Source organism: Arachis hypogaea, chromosome 20 (genome assembly GCF_003086295.3).
Source record: "Arachis hypogaea cultivar Tifrunner chromosome 20, arahy.Tifrunner.gnm2.J5K5, whole genome shotgun sequence".
NCBI lineage: Eukaryota > Viridiplantae > Streptophyta > Magnoliopsida > Fabales > Fabaceae > Arachis > Arachis hypogaea.
The window spans coordinates 52,262,081-52,284,546 of NC_092055.1; the positions used below are offsets into that span (position 1 = coordinate 52,262,081).

Consider the following 22,466-nt stretch of genomic DNA (forward strand, 5'->3'; position numbering starts at 1 on the left):
GTTCTCTAGATATCGGACCACGAAGCTGAATATTGAGAAGAAGTTGCTCCTCCCTAATGATGTGAGACGGCGCATTAATGGCCGGATCCTTGAGTTAGGTATTGATTTTTTTGACCGGGACTTGGGTGACATCAATATCTCTTGGGTGAAGGAATTCTACTGCAACTTCTTCCGTCCGACCTTGGATTCGGTTCAGGTGCGGGGTAGAGAGATTCTGCTCACCGAGGCCGCCATTGGGGAGGCATTACATTGCCGTCACATTCCGCTTGACCAGTGTGCCCACCATCAGGCTGAGATAGCCATCCATACCATGACATTTGATTATGAGGCGCTTCGGCGCGTGATTGGGATACCGGAGGCTTCATAGGTTATGGATGCGGGCAACCCCAAGCCGAAGGGAATGTTATTCACTCATTTTACCAGGGAGGCCAAGACTTGGCAGATGATCTTCGCCCACTACGTCCTGCCTACCACCCACTTTTCTGAGGTCCCCATGGAGATTCTTTTGCTGATAGGGTGTGTTATGGAGGGGAAGGATGTCTCCTTCCCTAGACTTATCCGACAGTGCATGTGGCGGGCGCATATTCGTGGCCTGCTTCCATTTCCTACATTGGTCACGAGTATGGCGGCCTTAGCTGATGTCCCATGGTCAGATGATGATGTGTGACCACTACCCGCTGATGCAGACGACAGGGAGGTTACTATCCCCTGGGGTGTTTGGGTACACGAGAAGCCGCCTGCTAGCCGCCGCTCTCGGGCTAGAGCTGCCATAGGGACACCTTCACCACCAGCCCCTGCAGCTGGCCCATCATCTTCTACAGCCGTAGCTCCTCCACCATCTACAGACCCTCCGGCAGCACCTGAGCCTACTTATCTCCTGGTCCAGCGTCTCTTCCGGTTCCTAGAGCGAGAGCGACGCCATGTCAGACGCCGTTTGGATCGGATGGACCAGGCCCTTATCTCTCTGGGCGCCGAGCTACCTCCGCTTCCCGATTCTCCGGCCTCCGATGAGCAGGATCATCAGGAGGAGGACGCGGAGGCACCAGCTCAGCAGGATGCCCCGGACACTACAGAGCCGGCACATATGGAGGCACCACCTCAGACTCAGGAGGAGCCTGTTCCTCAGCCTGTTCCTCAGCCGGTCCCACAGCCACAGACAGAGCCAGAGCCTATCGTTGCACCTCCCACTGATCCTCCGGTTTAGCATCGAGGACGATGCTTGATTTTAAGTGTGGGGAGGGCACCGGTAGCATTATTTAGGAACCGGTGAACTCTTTTTCGGCCTAGTTATCTCATTTTGCACATTTTTGTATATATTTTGATGCATTTCTAGTTTGCTTTGGATACTTTTATTGCTTATTTTGGATTTTAGATATTTTGATGCTTTTGGATACTTTTAGATATTTTGGATGATAGATTCCATATTTTAGTTTGATTTTTCTTTATACATTTTCGCATATCTCCTTTTGTATATTCTCCTTTTAGTTTGTGGTTGTGATTAGAAATCATGTTTTGAGCGAAACTTAGTCACCCCTTTTTGCATAAGAATTTGGTTTTGAGTGAAAAAAAGAAAAGGGTAAACTAAGAAAAATTTTTGAATTTTTCAATCACAACAATGCTTAGTCAAACATTGAGGTTTTTCAAGAAAGTTTAAATATAGGGCATTAACCCAATTGATTGAAAGAAAATTTTTGAAACTTGCTTGAAATTCATACCTTTTGAAGCATGTATTGAATTAAGAACACAAGCTTGTGAGACTTGAGCTTATTGATGTGGTTACATTTTATAACCACTTATTTTCCATTCTTATGTGAAATTGTTCTCTTTCCATGATTGTGATCCTTAATTTGCTTGATTCTATATATCCGTTTATTTCTTGTGTTTGTGCATTTATATGATTGAGGCCATTATTTCATTTGCCACTTACCCAAATAGCCAACCTTTTACTCTCCATTGTTAGGCAATTTTGAGCCTATGCGTAACCAACTTATTCTTATTTTAGCACATTACAAGCCCAAGGCGGAAAACCAATGAAAGGTCCTTGTTTGGATCTTTGATTAGCCTAGGCTAGTGAGAGTATATATTATTCAAGTTGGTGAGGCTTGGGAACATTGGACGGGATAGAAAGGGGCAATACACTTTTATGTTTAGGAATTGGGCACATATTCATGTATTAATCAAATGTAGAGACCTTATGCATTGATGTTCGTGTATTTAGCTTGAAAGAAAAAAAAATGTATATATATATATAGAAAAAAATAATAATGATGAAAAAAAAATAAAATGAAAAAAAAAAGGAAGAAAAAAAATAATAAAAGGGGACAAAATGCCCCAAAGTGAAGTCAATAATAAGGAATCAATGCATAAGTGTTGTGAAATGAAAAAAAAAAAGGCATGAAGTATGTAAGAAAAAGTGAAGAATGGGTAGTTAGAATAGCTCGCATTTGTATAGGTCATCAATTAGGTTAGGTGGGAAAGTCTATGCTAATCAAAGACTCAAATCCTAGGCCACTTGACCATAAATGATCCTACCTTGACCCTAACCCCATTACAACCTAAATGAAAGACCTCATGATGAATGTATGCACGCATTGAATAAATGTTGATTGTTAGAAGAAAATCAAATCTTGGAAAACATGATTAGAAGAGAATTGAGTGGATTAACCCTTAAACACTTGAGTGAATAGAGCGGATACACATCCGGTGAGGGTTCAAAAGTTCAATTACATGCATTTCACCTATATTATCTATATTCTTGCAAGTTTGAACTCCTTTTTAATAATTCAATACAATTGTGGTTTGGACTTGGTCCTTATTACTTAGCTCTTGTACTTACACATGCTCTCTTGGGAATTGATTTGTTTGAACTAAGCATTTCCAATTGCCTTAGATAGTTGCATTTAGATAGGACTCATATAGTTTAGTTGCATTCAAAAAATGCCATACCCCTTAGTTCCTTCTTATTTTAGCATGAGGACATGCTAAGGCTTAAGTGTGGGGAGGTTGACAAACCCCAATTTGGCGGTTTGTTTTGCCTTGAATTTAGAACATTTTGATAACCTTTGTCACATTTAGCCTAAGAATTAGCATGGTTTTGTTATCTCTTCCATGATTGTGCTTAAGTGTAAAAACATGTTTTTTAAGCCTTGTCTTGGTGAATTCTAGTTTCTGTTTGATTCCATACGATGCCTTGATGTGTTTGCTAGTAACCTCAGGTTGAAACTAGGCATGGATCAAAGGAAGCATACAAGTGGAGAGAAGCATAAAAAAGTCAAAGAAGCAAAGTCAGCCATGCACGCGCACGCGCACAAGGCGCTCGCGCGCACATTGCAGAACCGACCAGGGACGCGCACGCGTACCATGCGCGCACGCGCCGATGAAGGCACATGACCTCATTAATGCAACACGTGCCTGGCGATTTTGAGAGGTTTTCTGAACCCATTTTGGCGCCAAATTGCTAAAGGAAAGGAATAAAAGGATGAAGGATTAAGGGAGGAGAAAGGGGGATGACTTAGGATCATTGATCACTTTAGATGTTAGTTACCAATTAGTTTATTTTAGCTTTGTAGTTAGTTTCTAGAGAGAGAAGCTCTCTCTTCTCTCTAGGATTAGGATTAGGTTTAGGTTAATCTCTCTTCTTAGATCTAGGTTTAACTCATGCTTTGATTCACTTTTCATTCACCAATTCCTAATCTTCTCCTCTTCCTCTTTCTAGATGTGTGCTTTAATAATTGTAATTCTTCATTTTATTTTGGATATATTGTTGTTCCTTGGTTTTCTTTCAATAATGCAATTTGAGGTAATTCATGATAATTGTGATTTCCTTGATTGTTGTTGTTAATTCTTTACATTCAATTGTAGTTAGAATTCATTCTTGTTGTGATTGACTATACTTTTCTTTTGTGCCTTCCAAGTGTTTGATGAAATGCTTGGTTGGATTTTAGTATAGATTTTGTTCCTCTTGGCCTAGGTAGAGTAATTAGTGACACTTGAGTTATCTAGTTCCTTTGTTGATTGATAATTGGAGAGATTGCTAATTGGTTTGGAGTGCACTAAGGCTAGTCTTTCCTTGGGAGTTGGCTAGGACTTGTGGCTCAAGTCAATTCATCCATTTGACTTTCCTTTAATTAGTAAGGGTTAACTAAGTGGTAGCAATGAACAATTCTCATCACAATTGAGAAGGATAACTAGGATAGGACTTCTAGTTCTCACACCTTACCAAGAGCCTTTTATAGTTGTTAGTTTATTTTCATTGCCATTTACTTTTCATGCTTCTTATCCAAAACCCCAAAATAACTCATAACCAATAACAAGGCACTTTATTGCAATTCCTAGGGAGAACGACCCGGGGTTTGAATACTTCGGTTTATAAATTTTAGGGGTTTGTTTTAGTGACAAACAACTTTTTGTATGAAAGGATTAGTGATTGGTTTAGAAACTATACTTGCAACGAGACTTCATTTGTGAAATTCTAAACCGTCAAAAATCCAAATCATCAACAACCACTTTCGTTCTACTTTCGATTGAATGAGTGTCTCTTAGATCTCTTAACCAGAATCTCCGTGGTATAAGCTAGATTGATGCGGCATTCAAGAGAATCCGAAAAGTCTAAACCTTGTCTGTGGTATTCCGAGTAGGATTTAATGATTGAATGACTGTAACGAGCTTCAAACTCGCGATTGCTGGGCGTAGTGACAGAACGCAAAAGGATAGTAAATCCTATTCCAGCATGATCGAGAACCGACAGATGAATAGCCGTGCCGTGACAGGGTGCGTTGACCATTTTCACTGAGAGGATAAGATGTAAACCATTGACAAGGGTGATGCCTCCGGACGATTAGCCGTGCTGTGACAGGGCATTTGGATCATTTTCCCGAGAGAAGACCGAAAGTAGCCATTGACAATGGTGATGCATTACATAAAGCCAGCCATGGAACGGAGTAAGACTGATTGGATTAAGATAGCAGGAAAGCAGAGGTTCAGAGGAACGAAAGCATCTCTATTCGCTTATTTGAAATTCTCACCAGTGATTTACATAAGTATCTCTATCCCTATCTTATTAATTATTTTCGAAAACCCTATTACTATTTTATATCCACCTGACTGAGATTTACAAGGTGACCATAGTTTGCTTCATACCAACAATCTCCGTGGGATTCGACCCTTACTCACGTAAGGTATTACTTGGACGACCCAGTGCACTTGCTGGTTAGTTGTGCGAAGTTGTGAACCATGGTATTGGCATCATGTTTTTGGCGCGCCATTACCAGGGTAAGAAAGAGCGATGAATTTTACATAATTAAAGTGTAATCACAATTTCTGCGCACCATATCGACCCTTACTCACGTAAGGTTTATTACTTGGACGACCTAGTGCACTTGCTGGTTAGTTGTGCGAAGTTGTGACAAAGAACTAAGATTATGAACGTGCGTATAAAGTTTTTGGCGCCGCCAAGGAATGAACGATCACGATTTCGTGCACCAAGTTTTTGGCGCCGTTGCCGGGGATTGTTCGAGTTTGGACAACTGACGGTTCATCTTGTTGCTCAGATTAGGTAATTTTATTTTAATTTTAAGCTTTTTATTTTTATTTTTATTTCTATTTTTGAAAAAAATTTCAAAAAAAAAACAATAAAAATTAAATTATTCTATGTTTTTCAGAATGTTTAAGAATGAATTCTAGAGTTTCAAGATAACATGTTGAAGTCTGGCTGGCTGTAAAGCCATGTCTAAATTTTTTTGGACTGAGGCTTCCTCTTCACATGCTTGAACTATGTATGCTGAAGCTTGGCTGGCCATTGGCCATGTCTAGTGTTTTGGACCAGAGCTTTCACTGAAAGCTTGGCTGGCTAGTAAGCCATGTCTAATTCCTGGACTGGAGCTTTAGACTAACATTGCATGATTCCTGGAATTCTCATTAGAAATTTTGAAATCCTTATTTTCTTTTTCAAAATAATTTTCGAAAAATATACAAAAAAAATTTTTAATAAAATCATAAAATCAAAAATAATTTGATGTTTCTTGTTTGAGTCTAGTGTCAAATTTGAAGTTTGGTGTCAATTGCATATTTTTAATTTCATTAAAATTTTCGAAAACTCATGCATAATATTCTTCATGATCTTCAAGTTGTTCTTGATGATTTCCTTGTTTGATCTTTGCATTTCCTTGTTTTGTGTCTTTTCTTGTTTTCCATATGCATTTTTTGAATTGTTAGTGTCTCAACATTAAAAATTTTTAAGTTTGGTGTCCTGCATGCTTTTCTTTTCTTAAAAATTTTCAAAAACATGTTCTTGATGTTCATCTTGACATTCAAAGTGTTCTTGCATATTTTTCTTGTTTTGATTCATAATTTTTATGTCTTGTGTCTTTTTTGTGTTTTTCTCTCTCCTCATTAAAAATTCAAAAATAAAAAAAATATATCTTTCCCTTTTTCTCTCATAAATTTTTGAAAATTTGAGTTGATTCTCTCAAAACTTTTCAAAATTTAGTTGTTTCTTATGAGTCAAATCAAATTTTCAATTTAAAAATTCTATCTTTTTCAAATATTTTTTTTCAAAAATCAAATCTTTTTCATTTTTTTCTTTCATAATTTCGAAATTTTCAAAATTTATTTCAAAATTTTTTTCTTATTTCTATTTCATATTTTCGAAATTAATGCTAACAATTAATGTGATTGATTCAAAAAAAAATATTTTTTTAGTTTGTTACTTACCTAGTAAGAAAGGTTCAATCTTTAAATTTTAAAATCATATCTTTTTGTTTCTTGTTAGTCAAGTAATCAACTTCAATTTTCAAAATCAAATCTTTTTAATTTCCAATTCAAATCTTTTTCAAAATGATTTTCAATAAGGAATCTCTATACTGTGACATAGAGGATTCTATATTTTTTTTTTCTATTCTCTTCTTTTTCATATGAGCAGGAACAAGGATAAGAACATTCTTGTGAAGCTGATCCTGAACCTGAAAGGACTCTAAAGAGGAAGCTAAGAAAAGCTAAAGCACAACTCTCTGGAGAAAATCTGACAGAAATTTTCGAAAAAGAAGGAGACATGGCCGAACCCAACAACAATGCAAGGAAGATGCTTGGTGACTTCACTGCACCAAATTCCAACTTACATGGAAGAAGCATCTCAATCCCTGCCATTGGAGTAAACAATTTTAAGCTAAAGCCTCAATTATTTTCTCTGATGCAACAGAATTGCAAGTTTCATGGACTTCCATCAGAAGATCCTTTTTAGTTCTTAACTGGATTCTTGAAAATCTGTGATACTGTTAAGACCAATGGGGTTGATCCCGAGGTCTACAGGCTTATGCTTCTCTCGTTTGCTGTAAGAGACAGAGCTAGAATATGGTTGGACTCTCAACCTAAAGATAGCCTGAACTCTTGGGATAAGCTGGTCACGACTTTCTTAGCCAAGTTCTTTCCTCCTCAAAAGCTTAGCAAGCTTAGAGTGGATGTTCAAACCTTCAAACAGAAAGAAGGTGAATCCCTCTATGAAGCTTGGGAAAGATACAAGCAACTGACCAAAAAGTGTCCTTTTGACATGCTTTCAGAATGGACCATCCTGGATATATTCTATGATGGTCTGTCTGAATTATCAAAGATGTCATTGGACCATTCTGCAGGTGGATCCATTCACCTAAAGAAAACGCCTGCAGAAGCTCAGAAACTCATTGACATGGTTGCAAATAACCAGTTCATGTACACTTCTGAGAGGAATCCTGTGAACAATGGGACGCCTCAGAAGAAGGGAGTTCTTGAAATTGATACTCTGAATGTCATATTGGCTCAGAATAAAATATTGACTTAGCAAGTCAATATGATTTCTCAGAGTCTGAATGGATTGCAAGATGCATCCAACAGTACTAAAGAAGCATCTTCTGAAGAAGAAGCTTATGATCCTGAGAACCCTGCAATAGCAGAGGTGAATTACATGGGGGAACCCTATGAAAACACCTATAATTCCTCATGGAGAAATCATCCAAAATTCTCATGGAAGGATCAACAAAAGCCTCAACAAGGCTTTAATAATGGTAGAAAAAACAGGTTTAGCAATAGCAAGCCTTTTCCATCATCCTCTCAGTAATAGACAGAGAACTCTGAGCAGAATCCATCTAGCTTAGCAAATATAATCTCTGATCTATCTAAGGCCACTCTAAGTTTCATGAATGAAACAAGGTCCTCCATTAGAAATTTGGAGGCACAAGTGGGCCAGCAGAGTAAAAGAGTCACTGAAGCTCCTCCTAGTACTCTCCCAAGCAATACAGAAGAAAATCCAAAGAGAGAGTGCAAGGCTATTGATTTGACCATCATGGCCGAACCTACAAGGGAGGAGGGGGACATGAATCCCAATGAGGACCTGAAGAAATCTGAGGCTCATACAGAGACCATAGAGATCCCATTCAACCTGCTTCTGCCCTTTATGAGCTCTGATGAGTATTCTTCCTCTGAAGAGGATGAAGACATTACTGAAGAGCAAGTTGCTAAGTACCTTAGTGCAATCATGAAGCTGAATGCCAAATTATTTAGTAATGAGACTTGGGAAGATGAACCTCCCTTGCTCACCAATGAATTGAATGCATTGGATAGGCAGAAATTACCTCAAAAGAAATAGGATCCTGGTAAATTCTTAATACCTTGTACCATAGGCACCATGACCTTTGAGGAGGCTCTGTGTGACCTGGGGTCAGGCATTAACCTTATGCCACTCTCTGTAATGGAGAAACTTGGGATCTTTGAGGTGCAAGCTGCCAGAATCTCATTAGAGATGGCAGACAACTCAAGAAAATAGGCTTATGGACTAGTAGAGGACGTGTTAGTAAAGGTTGAAGGCCTTTACATCCCTGCTGATTTCATAATCCTAGAAACTGGGAAGGATGAGGATGAATCCATCATCCTTGGAAGACCCTTCCTAGCCACAGCAAGAGCTGTGATTAATGTGGACAAAGGAGAGTTGGTCCTTCAACTGAATGAAGACTACCTTGTATTTAAAACTCAAGGTTCTCCTTCTGTAACCATGGAGAGGAAGCATAAAAAGCTTTTCTCACTGCAGAGTCAACCAAATCCCCCACAGTCAAACTCTAAGTTTGGTGTTGAACCCCCACATTCAAACTCTAAGTTTGGTGTTGGGAGGTCCCAACAATGCTCTGAATATCTGTGAGGCTCCATGAGAGCTCACTATCAAGCTATTGACATTAAAAAAGCGCTTGTTGGGAGGCAACCTAATGTTATTTAACTATATTTAATTATTTTCTATTTCTATTTTATGTTTTCTTTAGGTTGATGATCATGTGAAGTCACAAAAACTACTGAAGAGTCAAAAACAGAATGAAAACCAGCATTAAAAACAACTCACCTTGGAGGTAGAACTTACTGGCGTTTAACGCCAAGAAGAAGCATCAAGCTGGCGTTAAACGCCAAAAACAAGCACAAGACTGGCATTTAATACCAGAACAGAGCATGGAATTGGCGTTAAACGCCAGAAACAAGTAGCAAGCTGGCGTTTAACGCCAGACATGCATTCTAAGGGCGTTTTACACGCCTAAATGGAGCAAGGATGTTAAGTCCTTGACCCCTCTGGATCTGTGGACCCCACAAGATCCCCACCTACCCCACCTCTTCTTCTCTCCTCTTCACACCTTTTCATAACTCTCTTCCCCAAATACCCTTCACCAATCACCTCCATACCTCATCCCTAAATACCCTTAACCACTCACATCCATCCACTCTTCCCCATAAACCCCACCTACCTCCCAAATTCAAATTCTTTTCTCTCCTAAACCCAACCCTAATGGCCGAAACCTACCCTCCACCCCACCCCTATATAAACCCCTCAACACTACTCCATTTTCACACATCACAACCACTACTTCTCCCCCTTGGCCGAATACACTCTCTCCCTCCATCTCCTCCATTTTCTTCTTCTTCTACTACTTTCTTTCTTCTTTTGCTCGAGGACGAGCAAACCTTTTAAGTTTGGTGTGGTAAAAGCATTGCTTTTTATTTTTTCATAACCATCAATGGCACCTAAGGCCAGAGAAACCTCAAGAAAGAGGAAAGGGAAGGCAATTGCTTCCACCTCTGAGTCATGGGAGATGGAGAGAATCATATCAAAGGTCCATCAAGACCACTTCTATGAAGTTGTGGCCAAGAAGAAGGTGATCCCTGAGGTCCCTTTTAAGCTCAAAAAGAGCAAATATCCAGAGATCCGACAAGAGATTAGAAGAAGAGGATGGGAAGTTCTCTCTAATCCTATTCAACAAGTCGGGATCTTAATGGTTCAAGAGTTCTATGCAAATGCATGGATCACTAGGAACCATGATCAAAGTAGGAACCCGAATCCAAAGAATTGGCTTACAATGATTCGGGAGAAATACTTAGATTTCAGTCCGGAAAATATAAGGTTGGCACTCAACTTGCCAATGATGCAAGAAAATGCACGCCCTTACACTAGAAGGGTCAACTTTGATCAAAGGTTGGACCAAGTCCTCATGGACATATGTGTGGAAGGAGCTCAATGGAAAGTTGACTCAAGAGGCAAGCCGGTTCAATTGAGAAGACCGGACCTTAAGCCTGTAGCTAGAGGATGGTTGGAGTTCATTCAACGCTCAATTATTCCTACTAGCAACCGGTCTGAAGTTACTGTAGACCGGGCCATCATGATCCATAGTATCATGATTGGGGAGGAAGTGGAAGTTCATGAGATTATACCTCAAGAACTCTACAAGGTGGCTGACAAGTCCTCCATTTTGGCAAGGTTAGCCTTTCTTCACCTCATTTGCCACCTCTGCAATTCGGCTGGAATTGACATAGTGGGAGATATCCTCATTGATGAGGACAAGCCCATCACTAAGAAAAGGATGGAGCAAACAAGAGATCATGGACCTCAACAAGAGCATGAGGAAATTTCTCACCATGAAATCTCTGAGATGCCTCAAGGGATGCACTTTCCTCCATAAAACTATTGGGAGCAAATCAACACCTCCCTAGGAGAATTAAGTTCCAACATGGGACAACTAAGGATGGAACACCAAGAGCACTCCATCATTCTCCATGAGATTAGAGAAGATCAAAGAGCTATGAGGGAGGAGCAACAAAGACAAGGAAGAGACATAGAGGAGCTCAAGAGCACCATTGGTTCTTCAAGAAGAAGAAGACGCCACCCTCACTAAGGTGGACCCGTTCCTTAATCTCTTTGTCTATTTATTTTTCTCTGTTTTTCGTTTACTATGCTTTATGTTTATGTTTGTGTCTTATTACATGATCATTAGTATTTAAGTGTCTATGTCATAAAGCTATGAATGTCCTATAAATCCATCACCTTTCTTAAATGAAAAATACTTTAATTACAAAAGAACAAGAAGTACATGAATTTCGAATTCATCCTTGAAATTAGTTTAATTATTTTGATGTGGTGACAATACTTTTTTTTCTGAATGAATGCTTGAACAGTGCATATATCTTTTGAATTTGTTGTTTATAAATGTTAAAATTGTTGGCTCTTGAAGAATAATGAAAAAGGAGAAATGTTATTTGATAATCTGAAAAATCATAAAATTGATTCTTGAAGCAAGAAATAGAAGTGAAGAACAAAGCTTGCAGAAAAAAAAATGCGAAAAAAAATGCGAAAAAAATATATTAATAAAGAAAAAGAAAAAGCAAGCAGAAAAAGCCAATAGCCCTTAAAACCAAAAGGCAAGGGTAATAAAAAGGATCCAAGGCTCTGAGCATCAGTGGATAGGAGGGCCCAAAGGAATAAAATCCTGGCCTAAGCGGCTAAACCAAGCTGTCCCTAACCATGTGCTTGTGGCGTGAAGGTGTCAAGCCAAAAGTTTGAGACTGAGCGGTTAAAGTCGAGGTCCAAAGCAAAAAGAAGAGTGTGCTTAAGAACCCTGGACACCTCTAATTGGGGACTCTAGCAAAGCTGAGTCACGATCTGAAAAGGTTCACCCAGTTATGTGTCTGTGGCATTTATGTATCCAGTGGTAATATTGGAAAATAAAGTGCTTAGGGCCACGGCCAAGACTCATAAAGTAGCTGTGTTCAAGAATCAACATACTGAACTAGGAGAATCAATAACACTATCTAAATTCTAAGTTCCTATAGATGACAATCATTCTGAACTTCAATGGATTAAGTGAGATGCCAAAACTGTTCAGAGGCAAAAAGCTACTAGTCCCGCTCATCTAATTGGAGCTAAGTTTCATTGATATTTTGAAATTTATAGTTTATTCTCTTCTTTTTATCCTATTTGAATTTCAGTTGCTTGAGGACAAGCAATAATTTAAGTTTGGTGTTGTGATGAGCGGATAATTTATACGCTTTTTGACATCGTTTTTACATAGTTTTTAGTATGATTTAGTTAGTTTTTAATATATTTTTATTAGTTTTTAAAGAAAAATCAAATTTCTGGAATTTACTATGAGTTTATGTATTTTTTTGTGATTTCAGGTATTTTCTGGCTGAAATTGAGGGACTTGAGCAAAAATCTGATTCAGAGGCTGAAGAAGGACTGTAGATGCTGTTGGATTCTGACCTCCCTGCACTCAAAGTGGATTTTCTGGAGCTACAGAAGTCCAAATGGTGCGCTCTCAACTGCGTTGGAAAGTAGACATCCAGGGCTTTCCAGAAATATATAATAGTTTATACTTTTCCTAAGTTTAGATGACGCAAACTGGCGTTTAACAGCAGCTTTCTGCCCTATTCTGGCGTTAAACTCCAGAAACAAGTTGCAAAGCAGAGTTAAACGCCAGAAAGAAGTTACACACTAGCGTTCAACTCCAAGGAAGACCTCTACACGTGAAAGCTTCAATGCTCAGCCCAAGCACATACCAAGTGGGCCCGGAAGTGGATTTCTGCATCATTTACTCATTTCTGTAAACCCTAGTTACTAGTTTAGTATAAAAACTACTTTTAGTGATTTATTTCACATCTCTGGAATACATTATGTAACTTTTACGTTCTGAGACCTCCATGGGAGGCTGGCCATTCGGCCATGTCTACTCTATCTTCACTTATGTATTTTCAACGGTAGAGTTTCTACACACCATAGATTAAGGTGTGGAGCTCTGCTGTTTCTCATGAATTAATGCAAAGTACTATGGTTTTTCTATTCAACTCAAGCCTATTTCTTCTCTAAGATATTCATTCGCACACAAGAACATGATAAATGTGATAATTATGTGACGCTCATCACCATTCTCACTTATGAACGCGTGCCTGACAAACACTTCCGTTCTACATGAAAACAAGCTTAAATGCATATCTCTTAGCCTCCTGATTTACGATCAGAGTCTTCGTGGTATAGGCTAGAATTATTGGCGGCCATTCTTGAGATCCAGAAAGTCTAAACCTTGTCTGTGGTATTCCAAGTAGGATCTGGGAAGGGATGGCTGTGATGAGCTTCAAACTCGCGAGTGCTGGGCGTAGTGACAGACGCAAAAGGATTACTGAATCCTATTCCAGCATGATCGAGAACCGACAGATGATTAGCCGTGCGGTGACAGCGCATTTGGACCATTTTCACTGAGAGGATGGGATGTAGCCATTGACAACGGTGATGTCCAACATACAGCTTGCCATGGAAAGGAGTATGAAGGATTGTATGAAGGCAGTAAGAAAGCAGAGGTTCAGAAGGAACAAAAGCATCTCCATATGCTTATCTGAAATTCTCACCAATGAATTACATAAGTATTTCTATCCCAATTTATATTTTAATTATATTTTAATTATTAAAACTCTATAACCATTTGAATCCGCCTGACTGAGATTTACAAGGTGACCATAGCTTGCTTCAAGCCGACAATCTCCGTGGGATCGACCCTTACTCACATAAGGTTTATTACTTGGACGACCCAGTGCACTTGCTGGTTAGTTGTGCGAAGTTGCGACAAAGAACTAAGATTATGAATGTGCATATAAAGTTTTTGGCGCCGTTACCAAGGAATGAAAGATCACAATTTTGTGCACCATTATCGTATGCACAGTACAAAATGGCAGTCAGCTCCTCGGATTATGATGCATATTCGCATATATTTTGCGAATGAAACACCAATTTGTCAAACCTTTTGCTTCTTGGCTCCAACAGTGGCTCGTCGTGGTTGCTCTTGATGTGTGTGTTGTCTATTTACCTTCTTGCTTCATCATTCTAATATATATCTCGGTGACACTTGGGTTACTCATTCAAAGCTTAACACGCTTAGGGCATGATGGCACAATATCCCTCTTGATTCGAATAATAAGCATTGGCATTTCACTTGGGCTGCTACTGAATCGTAAGTAACCGCAAACTTGTTGAATATTGAGCTGGAAACTTGTTCTCCAACTTCGTATACTGAATAGCCTAGAGCGGAGTTCGTTAATCTTGTGATGCAATTCGCCTTCCCTCTGAATTGTGCTTGGACTTCCCTAAACATTTGGTGAGTGTACACATGTTGAAACTGAGCTTCTATGGAGAATTTTGTTGCACACGGTATGACCGTGCGAAAATCTGCAGCATCCGATTCTCTCTCTATTTGCTCCCTGCTTTCGAGGCAATTATCGTATTGTTTGACAAATTGGATAAGTGAGCTGTTTCGGGTAATGAACTTGTTGAAAAATGAACGCATGCTCTCGCTCCTTTGTGTGATTCTCATCCCGACACAGAAGTGGTGATCCAGATAAATTGGAACCCATATATGACGGTCTTCATAAAGATCTGCAAATTACACCCAGATCAGACTATAATGCACCCAAAAGCATGCAATTTACACCTCTGCTACAGATTTTAAACGTCATTACCTAAAAGCCACTTGTTGTCCACAAGACCATACTTTAGCAGAAAATCATCCCAATTCCTTTCAAATGATTCTTTGGTTTGAGAGTTCCAAACAACTTGGCTCATTTCTTGTTCGATTTCTATGTGTCCCTTGTATCCGTTTAATTTGCTTGGAATCTTCTTTATAAAACAACATTAATTCAGCATCATAAACCAGAACAGCATGTTACTTGTTTGTATTGTAGATGGTGTCAAATAAAATAACATCTCCGAAATAGTCACAGGCAGCTCTGCTCTCTTTGCATCTGCCCAAAAAGCAAGCTTAATGGACTGATCATCCTCGAGTTCGAGCTCGAAAAAGAAATTCTGATTCTTCTCTTTCATTCTTAATAAGTATTTCACGAATTCTTTTGCATCCTCTTGTTCCGAAATATTCCGCACTTCTCTAGTGATATAATTCCTCACGTCTTTTTCGATAAAATTTAACTCGCGGTGACCTCCGGCTGCTGCAACAAATGATTGAAAAGTTTTGCTAGGTCTGATACCAGCTTCCTCGTTATTCTCTATTGGACGACGCACGAACATGCTTAGTTCCCTGTGCTGTTTGAGCATCTATGCTTGATCTGGACAGCAAGGATGTGAATGATGTAACACGACCTTCAAAATGATCCAAACACCAACATCCTTCAATACGTGTATATAAATTCTTGCAGGACAATTTAAACCAGCGGAGGAATTTGTCTTCTCGGTCGGAGATATTTTTGATTTCCATTTTCCCTCTCTGCTATATGTAATCAATTGATTCTTAATTTCATTTCCTTCTTATTTGTGCACCGAACTCTTGTAGATAAACCTGCAACCTTGAATAATCCTTGTAGAATTTTGCAGCATCTTCAAGGGTGTTAAAAGTCATCCCAACCTTGGGGACAAACTGGTCATCAACACCATAGAAGGTCTGCAAAAATACACTCAAAATATACCATATCAAAACAAGCATAAACTATAGAATGCAAATACAACTATAAAACCATTATCAAAACTAAGAAAACCAGATTCATGAATCATAACTAAACAGAAACAAAAATAATTCAACTAAAATAATAAAACAATTCACCCTCCATCAGTTGAAAAGTCATAAACTGTAAATGCACCCAAATTTTCCTGAAATGCACCCAATTATTACTGATCTACACCCGAATATCTGACATAAAATGGACAAAATTATTTTAATTCTAATGAGAACTAGTGTGTTAGATTCAATTCAAACAAGGAAGAATAAACATCAAATATCACAGGCAAGGCGCACGCATTATTCAGCTACACAATAAAAAACTACTAATTGGATTCAAATTCAGATTCAATTATTAACTAAAACTAAATCACACCTTTGGAACTTCATTGGATTCAGTTTCAAAATCCATTTCGCTCTGGTTCAGCTCACAATCTGAAGTTGAATCATCCATTATCTTCAAAAACGGTTTCACAGCTTGATGTAAAAAATAATGGATAAACGCACAATGAAAAATCTGAAGCACGTAAATGAAGAAGGAGAAAGTAGAGAGAAACGCACGTAAAAGACAAAGGAGAAGGCAGAGAGAAACGCATGAAAGAGATGGAAGAGAGAAGGCAAGAAAACGCAGAAGAAATTCGAAAAAGAAAACGAAATCTTTTTGAAAAAGAAAGTTATATATTCGCGCGTTTTAGGGATAAAGGATATTGAGGACTTGTAAGACTTGTATAGTAAAAAGACTTGAATATGGAGATTTTCTATTAAAAAAATAACCAAAAAATTTAAATAAATTTGGGTGAATACTCATTTTGGTTCTTAATAATTTTTTCGAAGGGCTACGAATTAAAAAAAAAAAAATATATATATATATATATATATATATATATATATATATATATATATTCATTTCGACTCTTAATAATTAATTTTCTGATACTGGTTAGTCTTTTTGTCAATGATCTTTTTTCAGAATATGTTTATGTGATACACTAATTATCAATATATCCTCTATTTAATTTTTATAAATAAAAATAATTTAAAAATCACTAATACTTTTTAGTTTTACACAGTAAATTTAACTAATTTATTTAAAAAAATAACTAAAAAAAATTTAACAATTATTACTTTTAAAAGATAACAGATTCCAACAAAAAATTTTTTGTTTTGGTTGATTTTTTACAAATAAATCAACAATTTAATGTACTATATAAATTTATTCTGTTAATACAAAAAAAATATTGACAAAAAATTAATCAATCTCATAAAAATAAAATTTAAAAACTAAAAAAACATTTTTTATTAAAAATTTTATTATTTTTTAAAATAATTGTCAGCATCGTTTAAAAGTTTTTTTTTTCAACAAACATTACTATTTGAATATATTGCATCAAAGCTTGCAAAATTTGTTGTCGAGATGCATGCACTATTTATTGCATCAAAGCTTGCAAAATTTGTTGTCGAAGAAGGATCAAATTTTAAAATTTTTACTGGTTGACAAAGGGAGCTAGGTTTTACCTTCTTCTTTGCCTTGCAAACATCAATTGATATTGAAAACCTTATAAAGTGGACAAAAGACTTCTCCATAGATGATAAAGTTAATACTTAATACTGCATTCTAATTCCTTTGCTTCCATTTATTTTCTTTTATCTCAAATGTTCTGGTCCCCAACTTTGAATTTACAAATACTTCAAAAGTTGATATAATAAATTATTATTATTATTTAATAATCATTATATTATCTTACTACATTACAAAGATATTAGTAAAGAGGTAGTAATGATGAGAGTAATAGTCGTGCGGTGGGATGACGTGGTTGTAAGGTGGTGGAGCACTGTGGGAAGTCGGGTGGATTAGTGGCGGTGGGGTAAAAACTTAGGTAAAAAAAAAAAGAGCGATGAAGCAGAAGGCGAGGAAGGTAGAAAGGAGGGTAAAATTAAAAATAAAAATATTGACTATCAAAAAATTAATATCAAGAATAAAATTAAAATTTATCAAAAAAGTTAAGAATAAAATTAAAATAAATTAAATATTAAAGATATTTTTAAAATTAAAAAAATTAAAGATAAAAAATATATTTTATTTTTGTAGCAATAAAAATTTAGGTTAAACTAACATGTGTTTTTAACATGTGGGTTTTAATTTTTTCATCTAATCACGCGAAAACAATTTTAATGCATTGAAAATTTGAATTTTGTGTATTTTTAATATTTTTTTTAATTTGTAATCTTAACATATGTCTTTAGGATATAAGATAAATAAATTCATAAAAATAAAAAAAATTATAATATATTTTCAAAAAAGGAGTGCAAGATATTAATGCAGGAGATCCAAGTAAAGTTGAGACAGGAATTATTTGAGGTCATCGACGGGTGAATCCAGAATTTTGTTAGGTTATAATTAATGGATTTATCTATGTTGTGCCTTAAAAACATATGATAAGATTATAAATTAAAAATATTTTATTGAAAATATAAAAAAATTTTAAATTTTTTTAAATTAAAATATTTTATTAATAAGAATAAAATAGGCATTGTCTATGATTAAAATAACAAACACATAAATTGGGGATCTCTCAAAAACTCAGTTCAAACTAAGACGCTAAGCACTAAAAAAGGAAGATGAAATACACTAAAAAAAGAAGATGAAATACACTGGAATAAGAAAATTAGAATATATGGGCTTGCATGTCTTGAAAAAGGTTGCGAGATGACGCCAGAATTCGTTTTATTTCCTCAATGTTTGGTTGGAAGGAAAGAAATAGATAGGAAGGAAATAGAAAGGAAAAAAAGAAAGGAAAGAAATTGAGTGGATTTTTATTTTCTTTAGATGTGTTTGAATGAAAGGAAAATAAGAAGGAAAGAAATATTATAAAAAGACAATTTTATCCTTATATTATAAATTATATAGAAAAAAATAAAGGGGTAATATTGAAAGTAGAGAGAGATTTAGTTTTCTCTCCATTTTCTTTCTATTGTTGGAGGAAAAAAAATTGGTGAGTCCCACCAATATTTTTCCATTCATTTTCCTTCTTCTCCCATTTCTCTCCTCAATCAAACAAGGAAAAATAACTATTTTCCTTCCTATTTCTTTCCCTCCATTTTCCTTCTTCCCATTTTCATCTCAAACAAACACACTCGAAAATGAACCTATTTCTTGACTTTTAGATTTGCCAACATAGAACCACCAACACCAATATAAAAAATTGAAATTTTTAACGCATATATTTTATATCTATTAAATAAAAATATTTAAAACTTTCTAAGCTTATATGTTAACTAAATCCATAATTAATTAACTTTCTTTTGTTAATTAAAGGCCGAAACAATTACTAATTAAGAGTATGTTTAACTTTTATATGCAGATTCAATATTTTTCATCGCCTCAAAGTTACTTAGGTCGACATCACAGGTTTGTATTTTTGATAAGCAAAATATCTCGTCTTTAACAATTCTTATATTTAAATAATAAATATGATATTTATTTTTTATTTTTATTTTTCTTATAATATCAAGCACAGTAAATAATATAACTATTTTTGAGAAAATATTAAGTAAAAAATATAAATGCATTCAATGTCATCATAAGAATATATAGAGCATTATTTTCTAATATAATTTCTTATTTTATACTCATTTTGAATGATTTATGGGTAGGATGTATCAAGTCATCAACTATTTGTCATGTTGTTCTGAGCCCAAAAACAGAAGGTATAAGTCAAAAATACTTTGCAGATTGCAATGAGAGCAAGTGCTTAAGACTTGCAAATGATGAACTGGATGGAAGCTCAAAAACTATGGGATTATGCAAAAACTGTTTCGAGGTGAGAAAGCACCGATGGGGTATGAATTGGTGAAAGGATGATTGTTATATAAAGGGATGATGGTTCTCTCAAAGAACTCCCAATATATTCCACAGATTTTACAGGAATTTCACAATTCAAAGATGGGGGACATTCAGGTTGCTTCTAGACTTACAAGAGGTTAGCGGTTGTGCTGTTTTAGAAGGCATGAAAAAGACAATTATGAAGTATGTACGACGGTAGGATGTGTGCCAGCAAAACAAACACTCTACCTTGACACTAATAGGGTTACTACAACCTCTTCCTATACTTGAAAATGTTTGGAAAGAGGTAACTATAAATTTTATTGGAGGACTTCCGAAGGCAATAATCAAGGATACTATTATGCTAGTAGTTGATTAGCTGACTAAATTCAGCCATTTCTTTGTGCTCTCTCATCCATTTTCAACAAAGGACATGGATGAAATATTTATCAAAAGAATTGTCACTCTTCATAAGTTTTCCTCTTTAATTATCTTAGATAGAGATAGTTTGTTTATAATCTCTTTTTGGTTAGAGATGTTTAAAGCGGCTGACACAACCCTCAAAAGCATACCATCTGGAGACAGACGGACAAAGTAAAATAATAAAAAAGTGGGGGAAAGCCTATTTGAGGTGTTTTACAGGGTCTAAATCAAAGCAGTGGCCTAAATAACTCCATTGGGTAGAGTATTAGTACAATACTAATTATCATAATTCCATTAGAATGACTCCCTTTAAAGCTCTATATGGACAAGACCCTCCCACACTTTTGCAAGGAGGTGGCGAGGTAACTGTGGAGGCTGTTAAGGTATTGATGGAGGAAAGAAACAAAATGTTAGATGAGAAAAAGGCACATTCCGTACGTGCTCAAGAAAGGATGAAGCACCATGCGGATAAAAGCCGAAGAGAAAAGGAGTTTTTAGTTGGGGACAAGATTTTCTTGAAGATACAACCTTATAAACTCTAATACCGAGGTGAAACTTGGAAAAAATATTTTATGAAAAGTTAAAAATTTTAAATATCTTGGGTGCATCATACAGGATAATTGAGAGATTGAACAAGATGTAAATCATATGATTCAAGCAGGTTGGTCAAAATAGTAGAGTGCGTATAATTTTATGTGACAAAAAAGTGCTTTTAAAACTTAAAGGTAAATTCTATCGCACTACTATCAGACCGGCTATATTTTATGGTACAGAGTGTTGGACGGTCAAAAAAGAGCACGGACATAAGTTAAGTGTGACAGAGATGAAGATGTTGAGATGGATGAATGGTCATACACGATTGGATAGAATTAGGAACGAAGATATAAGAGAGAGAGTTGAAGTAGCACCTATTGTAGAAAAGATGGTAAAATTGCATCTCATCAGGTGGTTTGGACATGTGAGAAGAAGACCGACAAAGTACCTAATCAGGAGGGTGGATGAGATGAAAGATAGACAATGGATGAAAGGCAGAGAAAGACCTAGAAAAATCATCCATGAGGTGGTCAAACGAGATCTGTACGTAAAAGATCTCTTTGTAGACATGTGACATGATAGAGCTCAAAGACGTCATTTAATCCATGTAGCCGACTCCACCTAGTGGGACAAAGCTTTGTTATATACAACCTTATAAACTTAATTTCTTTGCCAAAAGAAGCGATCAAAAGTTGAGGCTCCGCTTTTATGGCCAATTTGAGGTGTTGGAAAGGTAGCTTATTAGTTGCAATTGTCGAAAGGTTCCAGAGTGCACTTGGTTTTTCATGTCTTACTGCTAAAGAGGAGTGTGTAATCATCAGACATATCTACTCAACCCTTCTAGGAGATGCTATATGAAGATTATGAATTGCAAACAGTGCCGCAAGAGGTGTTGCCTATTTGCAAAATTAATCATAATCAATTGGAAGTGCTGATTAAATAGGAACATCTACCAGATTTTGAGAACACTTGGGAATTGGCAACAGCAATTCAAGTGGCTTTTTTCTCTTTCCACCTTGAGGACAAGGAGCATCTTCAAGAGGGGGTATTGTTATCTGCTCATACATTACACTAGAAAAAAGAGAGTGGAGGATAGAATTAGGACTGAAAATAAGTCAAGCCAGCTCGAGCTCGACTCGTAGCTCGATACGCTAAACTCGTGAGCTGGTGAGTCAAGCTTGAGCTTGAAAGTGAGCTCATAAATTAAATGAGTTGAGATTGAGTTTGGATAAGCTTAGCTCATTAGCCCATGAGCTGGCTCGATTATATATATATATAGACACACACACATATCCTATATGCATTTAAGCTATACTTTTAATATTATATATATACATATGAAATAATATATTATATTATATTATATATATATGATCTTAATTATTTAAAATTTCATATTTATTTTTTATATATAATTTTGATGTAGGACATAAATAAAAAATTTATAATTTATTGATAGATAAACAATATATAAAATTAATCTTTTTAAATATTTTTTAAAATATATAGAATTATAGATTATTTTTCTAATATTTGAGCCAGCTCGTGAGCTTTCGATGAGCCGAGCTTGAGTTTAAGAAACAGGCTCGATTGTTAATGAGGTGAGCTGTGAGCCAAGCTCGAATTTTGTGAGTCGAGCTTGAGCTTGGTCTAACTCGTCTCAACTCGACTCACTTCCAACCCTACGTAGAATAAGAAAGACAAAAAAAGAGAATCATGACAATGTTAGTGGAAAAAAACGTAAGAGATGGTCAGTAGGGATGATTCTAACGATTCTCATAATAAGAGTGAGGAGAGTATAAGTAATAGCAAAAATAAGGAGAGGGCTAACGATTCTCATGATTGGAGTGAGGAGAGTATAAATAGTAGCAAAAATAAGGAGATGGGATACAGACTTGTGAAAGGAATTAAGGCTAGGCTAG

The 22,466-nt window shown here is 36.4% G+C and overlaps 1 non-coding gene across 1 annotated transcript; it reads right to left on the bottom strand.

The window, feature by feature from the left end:
• Nucleotides 1-7,441: 7,441 nt before the first annotated feature.
• On the bottom strand, nt 7,442-7,549 carry LOC112787456 (small nucleolar RNA R71). The gene has a single exon (XR_003194870.1). It is a non-coding gene; the product is annotated as a small nucleolar RNA R71 (small nucleolar RNA).
• Nucleotides 7,550-22,466: the final 14,917 nt, after the last annotated feature.